Here is an 18,807-nt window from a genome sequence, read left to right as displayed (position 1 = left end):
CAGGGCTTCTGGATAAGAGCAAGACATGCTACCTCTACACCACGGGGCCGGTTTCAATGAACCATCACAAATCAGTTTCACAAGTTCAACTTGTTCTACTTCAAATAGAATACTGAAAAAATGGAATCCAATCTAAACTTCGCGGAGAGAATATCACGTCAGCCTCGTGTCCGTAGATTTACTGGCACGTAAAATAACTCCCGCGGGACCAAATTCCGGCACCTCGGCGTCTCCGAAAACCGTAAAAGTAGTTAATGGGACGCAAAGAAAATAACATCATTATCAGTATAATTATTTTGTAAACTATGCAAGGATTCATAATAATCATCCAACAGGCTGTCTATTATACCGGTAATGTTCCGTTATGTCAATTTTCGCTAACTCTTTTCTAGAGTATTTGCATTCTTTTTTTTTTACTCCTGACTCAGAAAACTGGTCTTTTTATTTCATTTCACATTCACCAATTTGTTTCTGTAATGCGTGTGTGTTTTCTTAATCTGGCTTGGAAATGAAGTTTTTTCTTGACCTAGATATGTGGCGTTGCTGTTTGCTACTTGGCATTTAAATTAATTCAAATGAAGCTACCATTTTCATTGTTGTTATCATTATTGTTATCGTTATATTATTATCGTCATTTCAATTGTTCTCGAGAACTATTTAGGGATTTCTCTAATGACCTTTCTAATGGGCTGGCTACTTTTCATTTAATTCCCGTTATGCAATATAAGTTCACGCGAACGACTTTAGTCCAACTATATTCGTATTTTTAAGATTCATTATCGGTATTATCATTATTATTATTAATGTTGTTGTTGCTGCCTCTGCTGTCGCTGTTTATACATTTGTAAATATCTGAGTATGATTGGATAGAACCTGATGATGTACTTTCAGGAACGAAACGTGTCATTCTAATTTAATAAAGTTGTTTTTTTTTCAAGTATAATACTGTTACCATATGTTTTCTCTTTCAGACAGTTTATAAATGTATTACTCAAAATTAGTTTCGGAAGATTGAAGAATAACAGTTATAAACATTTTCACATGTCATGAAATAACAATGAACGTGAAGACGAGACTTTTGCGCTGCTGTGCGTTCTCGGCCCTGTATTATGAAACACTTCTTTTTCTACTGCTTTTCCAACACTTGTGGGGTCGCGGGTGCGAACTTCGTCGCACACGTGGATTTGGGCCTGTTTTACGGACGGGTGCCCTTCCTGACGCCAACCCTATATGGAGGGATTTATTCAGTATTCTGTGTTTCTGTGGTGGTTGGTAGTGTAGTGTGTTGTCTGAATATGAAGAGGAAAGTGTCGGGACAAACACAAATACCCAGAATTAATCAGACCCGACCAGGTATCGAACCCGGGACCCTCTGAACCGAAGGCCTCACCGGTTACCATTCAATCAATGAGTTGAAACTGAAAGGAAATTTTGAAAAATGTTGCCCTAGCTCTCGCAATACGAGACTTTACTTGATCGGAAGGATTCCACTGCTCGTTAATGCTCGTAGCATGATATGTGTACTTGAGTACACGGTCAACAGGTTCATCTTGTCCGGCTCCATGGCTACATGGTTAGCGTGCTGGCCTTTGGTCACAGGGGTCCCGGGTTCGATTCCCGGCAGGGTCGGGAATTTTAACCTTAATTGGTTAATTTCGCTGGCACGGGGGCTGGGTGTATGTGTCGTCTTCATCATCATTTCATCCTCATCACGACGCGCAGGTCACCTACGGGTGTCAAATAAAAAGACCTGCATCCGGCGAGCCGAACATGTCTTCGGACACTCCCGGCACTAAAAGCCATACGCCATTTCATTTCAGGGTCATCTTTGATGGTGCGATGAAATTGACGGACCGAGATTTTGTTAACGATCATTACCTTTGTCCTCACTCAATCTACGCCAAGACCTTACTTGAGGCAACTCCAAGTGGAATTAAGAGCCATGAGTGGCTGGCTGCAGAATCTCTTGGTTGGCATGGCAACGTTGTCTTCAGCTGTTCACACGCCGCTAAGTGAGTCACGTGACGCCATGTATAAACACGTTTTTGTTCATGGAATAGCAAGGGAAGATCCATAAATGTGCTATTCTGTGGAAAATACTGCTTAAAATGAACACAAAACACGAAGTAATTTTTAAAGCAGGTTCTTCAATGACTCTCCTGTTTCCCTCGATTCAGCATCTAGATGGAATGCTCTGAATTTATCTCCCTTGCATGTGATTTGCGACGAAATTCGCCCTTCCCCTACCATGACGAACATCACAACTGGTCTGGCACAAAGGGAACGACGTAGACTGTCAATAATGATCCAGATTTTAAACATTATATTAACTAGAATTTTCTCTTATGTTTCAGTTCGCCCTGGATCCTGACAATTTCAGCAATTTCACACGAAGAATGAAATGGCATCTACAGAAATATCTGGTCTTGAGGAGCTGACTGCAATCACGTAGCGATACAGATAAAAATGTGGATGGAGAGTTTTAGAAAAACCAGCAATAAACAAAGGTAAAACAGTAAGTTTCTTGTTTTCAATATTGCTGTCAATCAATCGGAAATGTCTGAAAAATAATTTGCTCAATAGAACAATGTAATGTGTCAAAATGACTTGTTTTTTTTTCTGATGTACCGTGTACGTTAAACACATCTTCAAACACACAATCTATATATTATTTATTTATTTATTTATTTATTTATTTATTTATTTTCTTAGTTTTTTACGTCGCACTAACACAATGGATTACGAGTGGGAAGAAAGCCATGCAGCATTATTTAAGGTACAAATGTATCATTTGTCTGCTGTGAAAATGGGGGACCACAACATATTCACAGCGTGCATGTTTTATACTGATAATGTTAAGTGAAACAAATCTTTTCTACCACACTTAAGCAGTCAGTGCAATAATATTTCAATTTTTTTTTTTTAAAACGCATGTCGATCATAGTCCATCAAGAGTCTGTCAAGATGACTCCTGCCTAGAAAATATTAGAGCGTCATAATATGTTCAGTGTAACGATATCTTCACTCTTCCCTTTCTTCTACCGACATCTTCATTCTCGGAACTTACCACATGCCTTGATTTTCCCCGCACTGATTTTCAATCGCAATTTAACAAATTTCTAATTTACTACATCAGACTGTTCTTGCCCTACTTTCTCACCTTTTCCTCAAATCACAATTCCATCACTCCCGGATTTGTAGGCAGTAATAGGTTAGAATGCAAAATATCTAAAGCGAGTAACAAGTATACACAACTTGCACAACGGCTGTGCTTTCAGGGCTGCATAAACATTAGGCGGCAAGGTCCACCATCAGAACCACCTAGATTTCATACTACCCTCACTGCACTACGGATGAGCATTCTATCTAACCTATTATAAATTAAATAAATCTAACCTATTATTGCTTTAAAATCGGGGGTCTAGTCGTCACTCATCATTATTGATTTCATTATGCCCACCCGGTGGCCATGATGATTAAGGCGGCAAGTCTATACGGTCTGACAGCACGGATAGCCGGTTCGAGTTCCACTGGTGGGGGAAAAAATATCACGATCATAATGTGAACAAACTAAGCATGTCTCCGGCAACAGCGCCTAAAGCGCCGGAAATTTTAACGCAGACTTCACGTTCGTCGACAATGGGTACACGGAAAGAGAAAAATGTTTAAGACTCTCTTAGTGTTTGGGTGTTGTTGTTTGAGTCATCAGTCCATAGACTGGTTTGATGCAGCTCTCCATGCCACCCTATCCTGTGCTAACCTTTTCATTTCTACGTAACTATTGCATCCTACATCTGCTCTAATCTGCTTGTCATATTCATATCTTGGACTACCACTACCGTTCTTACCCCCTACACTTCCTTCAAAAACCAACTGAACAAGTCCTGGGTGTCTTAAGATGTTTCCTATCATTTTATCTCTTCTTCTCGTCAAATTTAGCCAAATCGATCTCCTCTCACCAATTCGATTCAGTATCTCTTCATTCGTGATTCGATCTATCCATCTCACCTTCAGCATTCTTCTGTAACACCACATTTCAAAAGCTTCTATTCTCTTTCTTTCTGAGCCAGTTATCGTCCATGTTTCACTTCCATACAATGCCACGCTCCACACGAAAGTCTTCAAAAACATCTTTCTAATTCCGATATCAATGTTTGAAGTGAGCAAATTTCTTTTCTTAAGAAAGCTCTTCCTTGCTTGTGCTAGTCTGCATTTTATGTCCTCCTTACTTCTGCCATCGTTAGTTATTTTACTACCCAAGTAACAATATTCATCTACTTCCTTTAAGACTTCATTTCCTAATCTAATATTTCCTGCATCACCTGCCTTCGTTCGACTGCACTCCATTACTTTTGTTTTGGACTTATTTATTTTCATCTTGTACTCCTTACCCAAGACTTCATCCATACCATTCAGCAATTTCTCGAGATCTTCTGCAGTCTCAGATAAAATAACAATATCATCGGCAAATCTCAAGGTTTTGATTTCCTCTCCTTGGACTGTGATTCCCTTTCCAAATTTCTCTTTGATTTCCTTTACTGCCTGTTCTATGTAAACATTGAAAAGGAGAGGGGACAAACTGCAGCCTTACCTCACTGCTTTCTGGATTGCTGCTTCTTTTTCAAAGCCCTCGATTCTTATCACTGCAGACTGATTTTTATACAGATTGTAGATAATTCTTCGTTCCCGCAATCTGATCCCTATCATCTTCAAAATCATAAATAGCTTGGTCCAATCAACATTATCGAATGCCTTTTCTAGATCTACGAATGCCATGTACGTGGGCTTGTCCTTCTTGATTCGATCCTCTAAGATCAGACGTAAAGTCAGGATAGCTTCACGTGTTCCTACATTTCTTCTGAAGCCAAATTGATCTTCTCCCAACTCAGCTTCAACTTGTTTTTCCATTCTTCTGTAAATAATACGTGTTAAAATTTTGCAGGCATGAGATACTAAACTAATGGTGCGGTAGTTTTCACACCTATCAGCACCGGCTTTCTTGGGAATAGGTATAACCACATTCTGCTGAAAATCGGATGGGACTTCTCCTGTCTCATACATCTTGCAGACTAAATGAAATAACCTTGCCATGCTGGTTTCTCCTAAGGCAGTCAGTAATTCAGAGGGAATGTCATCAATTCCAGGTGCCTTGTTCCTATTGAGGTCACTCACAGCTCTGTCAAACTCTGACCTCAAAATTGGGTCTCCCTTTTCATCAACATCAACAGCCTCTTCATGTTCCAGAACCAAATTATCTACATCTTTACCTTGATACAACTGTTGGATATGCTCCTGCCATCTTTCTGCTTTGTCTTCTTTCCCTAGAAGTGACTTTCCATCTGAGCTCTTAATATTCATACACCTAGATTTCCTTTCTCCAAAGGTTTCCTTGATTTTCCTGTATGCAGCATCTACCTTTCCCATGACCATACAGCCTTCGACATCCTTGCATTTCACCTTCAGCCATTCTTCCTTAGCTGCCTTGCACTTTCTATCCACTTCATTCTTTAATCGCCTGTATTCTTTTCTGCCCTCTTCATTTCTAGCATTCTTGTATTTTCGTCGTTCATCAATCAGGTCTAGTATCTCCTGAGTTATCCACTGATTCTTAGTTGATCTTTTCTTCCTTCCTAACATTTCTTCAGCAGCCCTACTGACTTCATTTTTCATGACTCTCCACTCTTCCTCTATAGTGTTTCCTTCAGCCTTTTCATTTAGTCCTTGTGCAACATGTTCCTTGAAACAATCCCTCACATTCTTTTCTTTCAACTTGTCTAGATCCCATCTTTTTGCATTCTTTCCTTTCTTCAATTTCTTCAACTTCAGATGGCATTTCATGACCAACAAGTTGTGGTCAGAGTCCACGTCTGCTCCTGGGAAAGTTTTGCAATCCAACACCTGGTTTCTGAATCTCTGCCTAATCATCATGAAGTCTATTTGATACCTTCCAGTGTCTCCATGTCTCGTCCACGTATACAGCCGTCGTTTGTGGTGTTTGAACAAAGTATTGGCAAGGACTAAATTATGATCAGTGCAGAATTCAACCAGACGACTTCCTCTTTCGTTCCTTCGTCCCAATCCAAATTCTCCTACTGTACTACCTTCTCTTCCTTGGCCTACCACTGCATTCCAGTCTCCCATCACAATTAGATTCTCGTCACCTTTTACATATTGTATTAAATCTTCTGGGTAGAGCGCGTATATCGTTGAGAATACTGAACTTACGAAACCTTCGTAAGGAATGAGAGGAGTGGACCACAGCAGAATAGCCCGGAAGATTTTTATTATATTGACACCGGCCATGAAAGCCTTCATACTTTGATTTAGCCTACGATTATGTTTAATGTCTCAATTGGCAATAAAGGAGAATGCTACCTGTTGCAACAAAAAATCGGAAACACAGTTTTGATGAAACAGCGCTTCAAATTAAGGCAAAATTTGTGCTAAATATGTGACGTTACACTCATACTCTGTTTTAAGATGGCGCTGTGTTGACTCGCGTTCTCAGTTGGAGGTTAGTTGTCGTTGTGAATACATCGTGGTCAGCTGTATAGAATAACGCACTTAATAATGGGGAAGAAAGGTTTGATTAGGATTCGGCAAAAACGTGTAAAAGAAAGAGATGAAAGGAGAAAAGTGAATGATGTAGGTATAAAATAAATGGAACGTATTATCCACATGATATTTGTCTTTTATTTCTAATAAATAAGTCTACCAAACTTTCAAAACTCTGCGGCCGTTACAATAGGGACAGCTTATCGCCAATATGTCCGGCTCCATGGCTAAATGGTTAGCGTGCTGGCCTTTGGTCCAGAAGGTCCCGGGTTCGATTCCCGACCGCGTCGGAGATTTCATCTTAAATGGTTAATTTCCTTGACTCGGAGATTGGGGATTTGTGCTGTCCCCAATATCCCTGCAACTCACACAACACACACAATACACACAACATAAACTTCCACCACAATAAGACGCAGTTACCTACACATGACAGATGCCGCTCACCCTCATCGGAGGGTCTGCCTTACAAGGGCTGCACCCGGCTAGAAATAGCCACACGAAATTATCGCCAATACTTTCCGCTACTTCTCTGTGTATAAAGGCAACTAGCATGTTAGAAAAGAACTCCATGGATGTAGCTGTCCACATTAACCAGCTTTGCCGGTGAGGTCATGTCTGGTGAATGTACGAGGAAAGGGCAATGGACTCGGACAATCAGGGTAAAAGAAGTGGAGAGTAAGACGTTTATGGTTACACCCAATTTATAATTGACACGAGGCCGGAGAGTTGGCAGCAAACAGAGGATTGAGTTTAATCACAGAGACATTCAGCCTGAACTGAACGCCGAAATTCGTAACACTATATAATGAAGATGTATGAACAAGAGGGGCTCCCAAACATTCGGATATTGGTACTCACGATCGATATAATCTGCTGTATTTACGAAAACTATTGTCCAAAAAAGCCTTGCAAGGTACTGAGCAAGGTGTGAAAGTAAATGGAGTCGTCATAAACAATATCAGATATGCAGAAGACATCTTAATTATACTGTATGTGACACCACTGAAGGTCTTCAAGAACTGTTCAGTAGAATTCATTTTAGTGGCAGTGTTGCCAACTCAGCGACTTTGACGCTAAATCTAGCGACTTGTGATCGTTGATAACGACTAAATTTAAGCTTTAACGACTACCGAGAAATCTTCTTCCAATTCACTCAATGTAAGCTTCAAAATTTTAAATTCTGAGTTTCAAGAAACAATTTTATCAAATATTTTGTCGAGCTGAAAAATCAATATTATTTTTATTGTATTCACCTTTGGTATCTAGCAGTACAGCGACACAGAAATAAAGATACAGTACTTCCCCGCTTACAAAATTGAAAGAGTAATAAACTGTGATTGTAACGAATGCTGCTGTTGGTACTCAGCAATTCATGACCGTGGTTTAAGCCAATAGTGCATTTTCGTGTATGTATATTATAACTTAACAAGAAACTTCAGCTTGCAGCCAGTCAGGGGCCAGAAGCATTGTGATCTGTAGTTTCTTGAGTGTCGTGGTGTTCAAGGTTGTTTTATACTTCCCGAAAAGCATGGGAATCCGACTCAAATTATGAGGGATGGGTTACCTGTGTGGCTGACGACTCAACGCAAGACTTTTTCAAATATTCTCGTGCAGTTATATACCTTTGCTAAATCGACTTATCCAACACAACAGAAGCTACCTCTGAATATCCATCACGAGTTGCCAAATTAATTTTACCACTGTTCGTTGCTGAACATTTTTCATTTCTAACAACAGACCACTAAAGAAAGAGTGTATTCTCTGATTCCCCAAGACTGTATCGGACAAAATACACAGAAAACAGTTAGGGAGATAGCTTGGTCCTCAGTTAAATAGAAAATATATATATCTGTACTTAAAGACAATGCCTTATTCCACTGTAATCAATATTTTCTATAATTTTGTTAGAAAATAAGGCATTGCGAATTAGATCCACTGATTATTTTAATCTCATAACCATTTTTCATCATCAGTTCATTTAAATTGTATTAGTTTATTTTTGTTAATTACGCCTTTATCCCACTGACTCTATTTTAGTTCGCGTTTGTGTATTTTAATGTGTTATTTTAAATTCTAACTAGAATAAGAATGGCGGGAGGGCTGGTATGTGGTTGAAAATGGTACATGCAGCTCACCCCCAATGGGGAATAAGAACATGAGTTTTCCTCATCGGATGGTCCGCCTTATAAGGGCTGCACACGGCAAGAAATAGCCACACGAAATTATTGAAACCTCATACTATAAGGAAAGATAGAAGGCAAGAGAAGAGCCCGTAGACCACCGATGCCATGGCTTAAAAACATCAAAGACTGGACTTGTATCAACAACAGCCGAACAACTCGTCATGTTGGCTAAAGAAAGGGGAGCTTTCTCGAGGGTGATCGCCAATGTCTGGGGGGACCTGATATGGCACCTGAAGAAGCAGAAGAAGAAGAAGAGGCTATTTCTGTATTTTTCTTTGTTACTTCAAAATACAGCCCGACTTTATCTTCTTCGTTCGTATAGGCCAACTAAGACCACGTTATTGCGTTTGGGGTGTGTTTTGATGTTTGCCCAGTAATTGTACACCCTTTGGTATGTGTTGTTCTTTCCTCTCCATTCTCCAGTAGGTACCTTCCTGGCGGCTTGTCCTTGAACCTTATTTGTTTAAGCATCCTCCTGAAAGATGTCAGGTCTTTCAAGTGTCTTTCTGTTCCTCCCAGTTCCTGAAGATATTTGTTTACTTTCCTCAACCATGGTGACTTGGTCTTTCTTTTTTGCCATTCAACGAGAATATGGTTGTTCAGCCTGGCATGATACATCCATAAAAAACTAGGCGTCTCTTCCTGGCCACGTCAGTGATTATTTCACAGAACTTGTAGAGCTCGTGGTTGGGTCTCCTTTTGTATTCACTCCCTTCCTTGACTGGTCCTAATATCTTCCTCGACATTTTTCTTTCCTAGATTTCGAGCTTGTCCGTGACTCCCTTCCTGTTCAATATTACACATTCTGAAGCATATAAGGCGGATGACTGTCTTGTAGTGCTTCATTTTAGTGTTTCGGGAGAGACACCTTTTATTGTAGGTGTTCTAGGTTAGTTGGTGCGCCAGTTCTAGCTTATTAACTCGAGTTGATAATTCTGCTACTCCTTCGAAGAGTTTGGGTTCCAGCCAATCTCCCAGGCAGTTAAACCTATTGGTTTTCTTGATCGTTCCGTGATCCACATGCCGTGTACAAGCAGATTCACTTATGTTTATTATTATCATCATTATTCTTTTTCCTCAAGCCAGAAACTACACCTGAGAACTTCGAGTCGTGAGGAAGTGTCCCAAAACGAAGGGAGAGTGTCGTCGTTTCGATTCTTGCACAGTTTCACGAGTGATTCATTCACAACTTGCTATACGTCGAACCGACACAGAAAGATCTTACGGCGACGATGGGATAAGAAACGTCTAGGAGCCGGCAGAATCCGGCCGTGGCCTTAATTACGGTACAGCCCTAGGATTTTCCTTGTGTGAAAATAGGGAACTACGGAAAACCATCTTCAGTGCTGCCGACAGTGGGGTTCGAACTGACTATCTCCCGAATGCAAGCTCAGAGCTGCGCTGCTCTAACGGCACGGCCAATATTCTCGGTATACATGGAGGTCTAAAATCTGCGTTGATTAAATAGGAATTTCTCTACTGCTGAGCGATGGTCGTAGATGTTGCGAGATACTTAGGTGACGAAAGCTCAGAAGAAAAGGAGTCCTTGAAAAGAAAGCAAACAGAAGGTGAGCATGCTGGTGTTCACTTCCTGTTTACAGCTGGGGAGATGTTGCATAGTTCATCTGCGTGGAGAAAGTCATGTAGTTCGACGACATCTACAAATCCATACAGGAATTGCCAACACCCAACGTACTGTCCAGTTAATATACTTTTCAAACCCAAATTTTTTAAAAAAAGAAAGGGAAAGAGAAAAAAGCAATGGCTTGCTAAGTTGAAGTTGGCGAGTTCGATTCACACATAGTTCGCTGGTATTTATAGCTAATAATTGACTGGCACGTAGAAAAACTCTGTGGGGTATAAATTCCGGCATATTTTCGCGCTTTAGTTAATTGTGAATGCAGTTATTGGGACGTGAAACTAATACCGATATTAGATTGTTACCATCGTCACCTTGCGGAGTGGCGGCGCTCTGCCGAGTTCTGCATACGATGGTCAGAGAGACGGCGTTACCTTATAGGTGGCCCGCCCCACCCTTTCGGGGAGGGGAATGAAAAAGCTTCCCTTGTCCTTGTTGTGTGCATTCGGAAGACAAATGGGTCGGAAATATCATTTCAAGGGATATACCGGGACAGTTCCTATTCATAAGCCACACCCCATTCCTTTCAGCCTCGCCCCCCCCCCCCCCAGTACGGAATTGCATTCACAATTATTAATTTCACCGAGCTCGATAGCTGCAGTCACTTAAGTGCGGCCAGTATCCTGTATTTGGGAGATAGTGGGTTCGAACCCCACTGTCGGCAGCCCTGAAGATGGTTTTCCGTGGTTTCCCATTTCCACACCACGCAAATGCTGGGGTTGTACCATAATTAAGGCTACGGCCGCTTCCTTCCCACTCCTAGACCTTTCCTATCCCATTGTCGCCGTAAGATCGATCTGTGTGGGTGCTACGTAAAGCAGATTGTAAAATAATAATAATAATAATAATAATAATAATAATAATAATAATAATAATAATAATAATTTCATCTCACGTCATCGCTGATCCCCGTATCACAAAAACAGGACTAAGGGGTTAGCATAGCATTTCATCATCATCATCCTCATCTTCTTCTTCTTCTTCTTCTTCTTCTTCTTAGGTTATTATACCTTTCAGAGTTCGGTACTTTATTTCTAATTAATTCTGTGGCCTCATTTACTTGCATACTTCTTATGGTTAAGTCATTCATTAAAATATCCGTAGTACAGTAGCCCTGATGGGCCCTGCCCTATCAAGCGACCGCTGCCTGCAGATTACGAGTTGTCGCGTGGTCAGAACGACGGATCTTCTCGGTCGTTATTCTTTGCTTTCTAGACCGGAGCCGCTATCTCACCGTCAGATAGCTCCTTAATTGTTGTCAGGAAGGCTGGGTGGACCTCGAACTAGCCCTCCAATCCAGGTTAAAGAAAATGCCTGACCTGGCCGAGAAACGAACCCAAGGCCTCTGGATGAGATGTAGACACGCTGTCCTCTACTCTACAAAGCCGGCCAAGTCATTAAAAACCATTGCCGTCTTGATCACCTGCTAATGTTACCCACCATACCCGAGTCCCTTAATCTCCTAGGCACCTATCCTCACCCATTTTCAGCTGATGACCCTACTCCGAAGCTTGTCTTGGCCCGGTAACAGGATTCCCGGGCTCTGGTCAACTGAGGAGTCCGGGCACCTAAATCCCCCCCCCCCTCTCCCTCACTTAATTTTCATCAGAACTGCCAACTTCCGTGTTATTTTACAACTAGGACTTGCCCGATTATCAGCCCCTGCCGGCGGGGTTTGCACCAAAACTGTACCATAATTACACCACATATTTGTTCACATTAATTTACACCAGTCTTACACCAACAACGTTGGTGCAAGAGAGGTGATAATTTACACCATAGTTACACCAAAAATCAAGTTCATTAATCAGACAATTTTTGCACCAAGTTCACGCTGAAAATACGCCAAAGTTTTTCTTTCAACCTTTTTTTATTGTCAAGACCACTGTTCAACCAAACTTGCTCTTGGTGTCATCTTAGTGCAAGATTTGTGCAGTTTTCTTCGTCGTATTTACCTCAATGTGTTACTGTTGACTATATCAACCTACAGACGTGTCACAGGTTGTGAACATTTCGTGGGAAGCAAGGAAGTACCTAGTGCTATTTTAACAAAGACATGTAAGTAGTTAGCTGATACGTTGGCCACCCCAGAGGAATATAATAATTACACACTTGTTGAAAGAGGAGAAAGCCATCCTTTAGTTCGAGTTTCACTCTCACAAGAAGGTGGTCTCTCTCCTCGAGTGTTTGGCATCCATTACCCAACGTCAAGTATTGCACAAACCATGTCAAAACTCAGTTGCTGCAACACCACTATTAATAATAGTAATGAGGACGATAATGGATGCCAGACAGAATTTATCTCAGGTAACTCTAAATCATCATCCACAGTAGCCGTAACGTAATGAGAGTGACATAAATTCTACGGGCTCTGATGGGCGGAACCCCTAATGTTTATGCAAAACTCATAACATAACCACTGTGCAGATTAGACTATATTTGTTACTCACTTCAGTTAGTTTGCATTCTAACCTATCGCTGCATAAAAATCCGGGCTATACTCATAGACCTGTGACTGTGGGATGGCCTGGAGCTAGGTATCAAAGCTACTGTATTATGTTAACGGATCTATAAGTTTCAATGCCTTGGGTGTAATTTACTACAGTTAAATATTTACAATATCCGCGGATAATAACTCGCGGATGCGGAGCGGATAATATTTTGTACATCCGCGTAGGGCTCTAACAATATTACATAATTAAATAGAAGTACGGCGTAATTATACAATTAAAAACCATTCATTCGGTTACCCGCGACGAACGACATTTTGTCCATATTCCAGCTAATAATTTCGTTAATAATTAAATAAAATGCAGCTGTTAAGAATTAGCTGATAAAACAACAGGACCTGTAAAAATTGTTTTTTAAATAATGTTTATAATTCCAACTTTAAGCCGGCTAAAATGGAATAAAATGTAATTTATTTTCTACAAAGTGGGGGGGACGGCCCCCTCCCCCATCCACTAATCGTCGATATTGACAAAGGGCACGAGATATCATGGATATTTGTGTCAATATTTTTGTTCGTATATTCTTCCTTCTGTGATTAGACCTGCGGTGGTGGTGGTGGTTGTTGTTGTTGTTGTAGTTATTATTATTTCGTTATGCCCATTTATAGAGAGCGTTTGAACTTTTTTACTGGCTTGATGACTTTCGTCTACTTATTCTTCCTACTTTTTCTCTCCAAGTTGTTTTACGGCGCACCGACACAAATAGGTCTTATGGCGACGATGGCCTTAATTAAGGTAGAGCCCAGCGATTTGCCTGGTGTGAAAATGGGAAACCACGGAAAACATCTCGTGTATTGTCGACAATGGGGTTCGAACCCACTATCTCCCGTATGCAAGCGCACAGCTACATGCCCCTAACCGCACAGACAACTCGCTCGGTTTTCCAAAATCTCTTCAGTTTTTTCTCCCGAATTTGGTCAACTGTTCACCGCAGAACACTTAAGGCTTTTTGACCTTTCTTCTCTTGTCTTGTTTCTCTTTAGAAATGACCCGTTTTGGTCTCCTTGTTAGTGGTTTCTCTTCAAACGATTTTAGACTTCTGCTTACCTCTCTACTTTGCGGATCACCTGTAGTGTAATCCCAACTATTATTATTATTATTATTATTATTATTATTATTATTATTATTATTATTATTATTATTATTATTATTATTATTATTATTATTCTAACTACAATATCAAGAATTGAATTAAAACTTTTAAAGGTTATATTTCTTTAGAATATCAAACTTAACAAATTTCTTCAGAGTGAACAATAACAAATCTGTGGATTAAAACAGAAAAACCCTAGGATAGGGCATTTAGCAATTTTGGGCTTCAAGCCCTTAGTTCACAATTTCACAAGCGGTATTACTCAGACACAGATAGACATCTCCAAAAACAAGAGCACTTGCTCCAAAAGTTACAATCCTTAGCCTTCCAGAGGCAACCCTTACTATTACAAAAGTTTGAAAAGAGCTTCCATGCTCTCGATTTCTTATTGCCCACTCAAGGCAACATTACATCAAAATATTACACTTTCAGGCCTCACAAGGCATGATTTACAAAAGGAAATAGTTTTACACAGGGTTATCTAGTACCCAACCTACTGGGCCCTCGAGTAAAAAAGAATAACAGGATACACTTGCGCTCCTAGATAATGAAATATTAAAACTTAACAGGACTCTCAGCCCGATGAACCAGGGGCTAGTCCCAAGCTACTGAGGTGGCTCGCATGGAAATTTCTTTAATACATTACAGGAAAGAAAACAGTTACGGAGTCGTAGTCACCTCAAACCAAGATGAAGGGGAGCTCGAGAGGGTAACTCACTCTCTGTCCCCGATTTACAGTTAAAGACTTTATGAAATGTTGCATTAGCCGAAAGAGAATTTACATTTGAAAAAATTTTATTACATAGTAAAAAATTCGGACCTTCCCCTCGGAAGGAGCTACAGAAAACTAAGTCTGGTGGTCATTACCTGGCTGATGTACTGCCTGCCGAAGAATGAGGCGACCCGCCTCCTGCCCTAACACACAAACTCAGAAATACGACGATCAATTGACAAGGAAACTTGAAAAGCCGCAACTTATATACCCTCAAGGAAGGTTCGAGAGGATTCTGGACTAATCCGGACACACCTTCTCAATTTTATTGGCTGAACCCAAACGTTACACTCAAAATCGAACAAACGCCTGTGATAGGCTGAAAATTAATTACAGAAAATTTTCATTGGCCAGATTAAAAACTGGCGGAATAAGAAGAAGTGTTACAAATTTCGGATTACATAAAAAACAAATTAACTTTGAGAAAACCTATAAACACAAAATTTATTTCAATAACAAATTGTTCTTCCAGGCACCAGAGTGCGTGACCATAGTTTTTTGGTAGTGACATCTGTGGAAAAATGTCCAAACTTCTTGATGTTCAGCAAAAACAAAAGCAAGAGAAAACCAATCAGTTTAGGAGACATCACAATAACACAGTTATTTAATATTTCAGTAGCGACATCTTCTGATTAACGTCTCAACTTTATGTAGTAGCAATTTCACATTTTGATCGATAGAGGAGTTCATTAAGGCGCTTATTTTGAAAGAGCGGAGTTGAGTGTACCTCCCAGTACAATTATTATTATTATTATTATTATTATTATTATTATTATTATTATTATTATTATTATTATTATTATTATTATTATTCCAAAGCTCACCGCGCGGAGTTGAAGCGATACAGTTATGCAGCCCAGCTCTGTATTCGGGAGAGGAGCTGGTTCAAGCCCCATCGTCGGTTGTCTTGAGAATTGTTTTCGGTGGTGTGCCATCTTCACTTCCAGGCAAATACCGGGGCAGTCCCTAGTCAGAGGCCACATCCGATTCCTTCTACTTCCTTACCCGGTTGCATTTCATTTACCATCATTCATTTCATCTTCATTAACTCCTCAAATGAGGTTGCCGTCAGGAAGGGCATCCGGTCGTAAAAGAGGCCATACAATTCTTTTCTCACCTGAGCGCCGAACCTGTATCAGTAAACGGGACTTGAAGGGTAGACATAACATACATATATAGGCCTACATACCAAACCCCATTGCGCAACAGCCTACCAAGCGATCAAATACCTGCAGATTGATTGATAGATTGATGCTTGCTGTTTAAAGGGGCCTAACATCTAGGTCATCGGCCCCTAATGGTACAAAATGAGACGAAATGAAATGACAAATTAAAAACCCGAAATCCTTCGCTGACCACAATTCAAAGCGTGAGGACGAAGAATGAATGGACGGATATGAATTTAAAACGACGCACAGTGCCTCACATGTACAGAAACTGGCACAAAACAACAGTATTACTGGCCAAGGAACTGCTTCTACAGCACGATACTGAATCAATGATGCTTGTACTCGAAAGGAGTCCAAAATCCAAGTCATCGGCCCCCACATAATGGTACTTATCGCTAGAAAAGTACAACCATGGTATTTGTAATGTTGCGGTACTAATCAAGAGTAGAGTAGACTCGCGGTATTCCACACAGTATGGTACTACTCACAGGTAATGAAATTCGCACATGTATTACAGACCTACTGAGTTTCGCACATTGCGGCGCCATTGACAGGCAACGCAAACCTATGGTGTTCATCACTTAAGTGTACTAACTACAGGGACTCGTACTACCCCGTGGTTTTCCTCATATAGTGGGTACTAATCACAGGTACAGTAAAAGCCGACAACGCACTCTGTTGCTACTAATCACAAACATATTTTGTACCTAACACAGTGGTACTACGCGCAAGGAAAAGCGACCCATGGTGTTCCCCGCGTGGTGGTACTAATCACAAGGAGTTTCATGGTTCTAATATAATCATCCCTTGCTTGTCCCTTTTAGTAGCCTCTTACGAAAGGCTGGGGATACCGTGGGTGTATTCTTCGTCTGCGTCCCTCACCCACAGGGGATTGTGTGTTTCGTCCGCGAGAGGTATTTTATTTCCCTCAAGTCCGCCGGCAAGCCAGTTAGGGGCCACCTGGGACGCGCCACGTGGGATTATCACCTCTCCCCCTGCTACGCCAGCGTAGTAGGTTCGTGGATTATCCTTCAGATTACGAGTTGAAGTATGGTAAGGCGACGAATCCTCTCGGCCGTTATTCTTTCTTGGCTTTCTACACAGGAGCCGCTATCTCAACGTCAGGTAGCTCCCCAATTGTAATCACTAGGGCCCGGGTGTTTATGCAGTAATAGGTTAGAATGCAAACTTACTGAAGCGAGTAACAAGAAGAGTCTACCTGCACGACAGTAATACTGTGAGGTTTGCATAAACATTAGGGGATCTAATGGGCCGAACCCCTAATGTTTATGCAAACCTCACAGCATTACCGTCGTGCAGATAGACTCTACTTGTTACTTGCTTCATTAAGTTTGCATTCTAACCTATTAGTGCATAAACATTCGGGCCCTAGTTCACGCAGGCTGAGTGGACCTCGAACCAGCTCTCAGTTCAAGGTAAAACGTCTCTGAAGTGACCGGGAATGCAATTCGAAGTGTCCGACCGGGAATGCAATTCGAGGTGTCCGTGTAACAGACCAGCTCGCGACTCCGACACCGCAGGTAATTCTTAAGCTTGTGGTAAGAGAGCGGAATATTTTTCACGTTCTACCGCCTCGTACGGCATTGCGTTCGATTGTATAACCGTCCGCATAATTAGAAGTTAACTCAAGGACAGTAAATGGCAGGAAACCTTCTATTACGTACACAGGATTGCGTTACCCTGTATAGAAAGAATGCTGTACAGAACTCATGAAGTGTAAGACAGGGAAAGTTTCTCCAACTTTGCCAGGTCAAACAAATCCTTATCTATGCTCATTCTTCAAGGGGAGGAGTACGGGAGCGCCCACTGAAATAATGCTGAAACTTACCATAACATTTCTCACAATATCTATTGTAACATGAAAGCTAGAAATGCACCAATGGCAAGTCAAAGCCCTTATGATTCTAATGGATTGCAATTTATAGTACTTAGACTTCTAGTTTCTTGTACGGATTTTTTTAATATGAGAAATTGTTCAAGGTCTTATTGAAACATGTAGTCATATTGGTACACATTACTACTGAAGTAATGGTACCACTGCTTCCAAATGATCACCACACAAAAAAGGTTTATAAAAAACACAATTTAGAAGCAACATTACAAATTCTAGAATTTTAGTATCGCAGTACAGTCATACAGAAATGTGCAAAATTTCATATCTCTAAGTACAATAATTTAGGAGCAACGTGTACCAACATGACGACATGTTTCAATAAGACCTTGAAAAATTTCTCATATTCAAAAAATTCCTTACAAGAAACTAGAAGTCTAAATACTATACATTGCAATCCATTAGAATCATAACATGGCATGTTAAAATTGGTGCATTTCTATCTTTCATGTTATAATAGATATTGTGAGAAATGTTATGGTAAGTTTCAGCATTATTTCAGAAGTACAAGTGGCCATTTTGCTATAAAAAAATGTATGCAGGAACACAATTTGGAATTTGCTGGCTAATTGGAGTACGATTTATTAGATTTGATTGAGTATCATCATCATCTAGGTATTCTGCCTTGTAGCAGGTCTTGTCACGGGATGAATCTCTTTCACTGTTGCCTGTCCTACGCCAAGTTTTTCATGTCCGAATATTTATTTCCTTGGATATTGTCCAACATTTGATACTTTTTCCTTCCTCCTCCTCGTTTGCCTTTCACCATTCCTTCTATTCCTTCTTTCGGTAAACAGTCCCTCCTCCAGCAATGTCCGATCCAGTTCAATTTTCTCCTTCTAATGATATGTAACATACTTCGTTCTTCTCCAACTCTTCGTAATACCTCCTCATTCCTTACCCGGTCTTCCCATTTCACTCGTTCTATTCTCCTCCATACTCACATCTCTAGTGCCTCCAATCTTCTCTCA

The 18,807-nt window shown here is 40.6% G+C and overlaps 1 protein-coding gene across 1 annotated transcript in view; it reads left to right on the top strand.

Moving 5' to 3' along the window:
- Positions 1-2,370: 2,370 nt before the first annotated feature.
- LOC136886067 (glucose dehydrogenase [FAD, quinone]) overlaps positions 2,371-18,807 on the top strand; it is a 29,061-nt gene continuing 12,624 nt past the window's right edge. Inside the window, exon 1 of the mRNA XM_067158798.2 lies at positions 2,371-2,507. The gene's annotated coding sequence lies outside the window, so the exon portion shown is untranslated. The remainder of the gene's footprint in view (positions 2,508-18,807) is intronic.

Source organism: Anabrus simplex, chromosome X, assembly GCF_040414725.1.
Source record: "Anabrus simplex isolate iqAnaSimp1 chromosome X, ASM4041472v1, whole genome shotgun sequence".
Taxonomy (NCBI): domain Eukaryota; kingdom Metazoa; phylum Arthropoda; class Insecta; order Orthoptera; family Tettigoniidae; genus Anabrus; species Anabrus simplex.
Note: the sequence above shows the minus strand (reverse complement) of the source record. Positions and strands in the feature narration are given on the sequence as shown.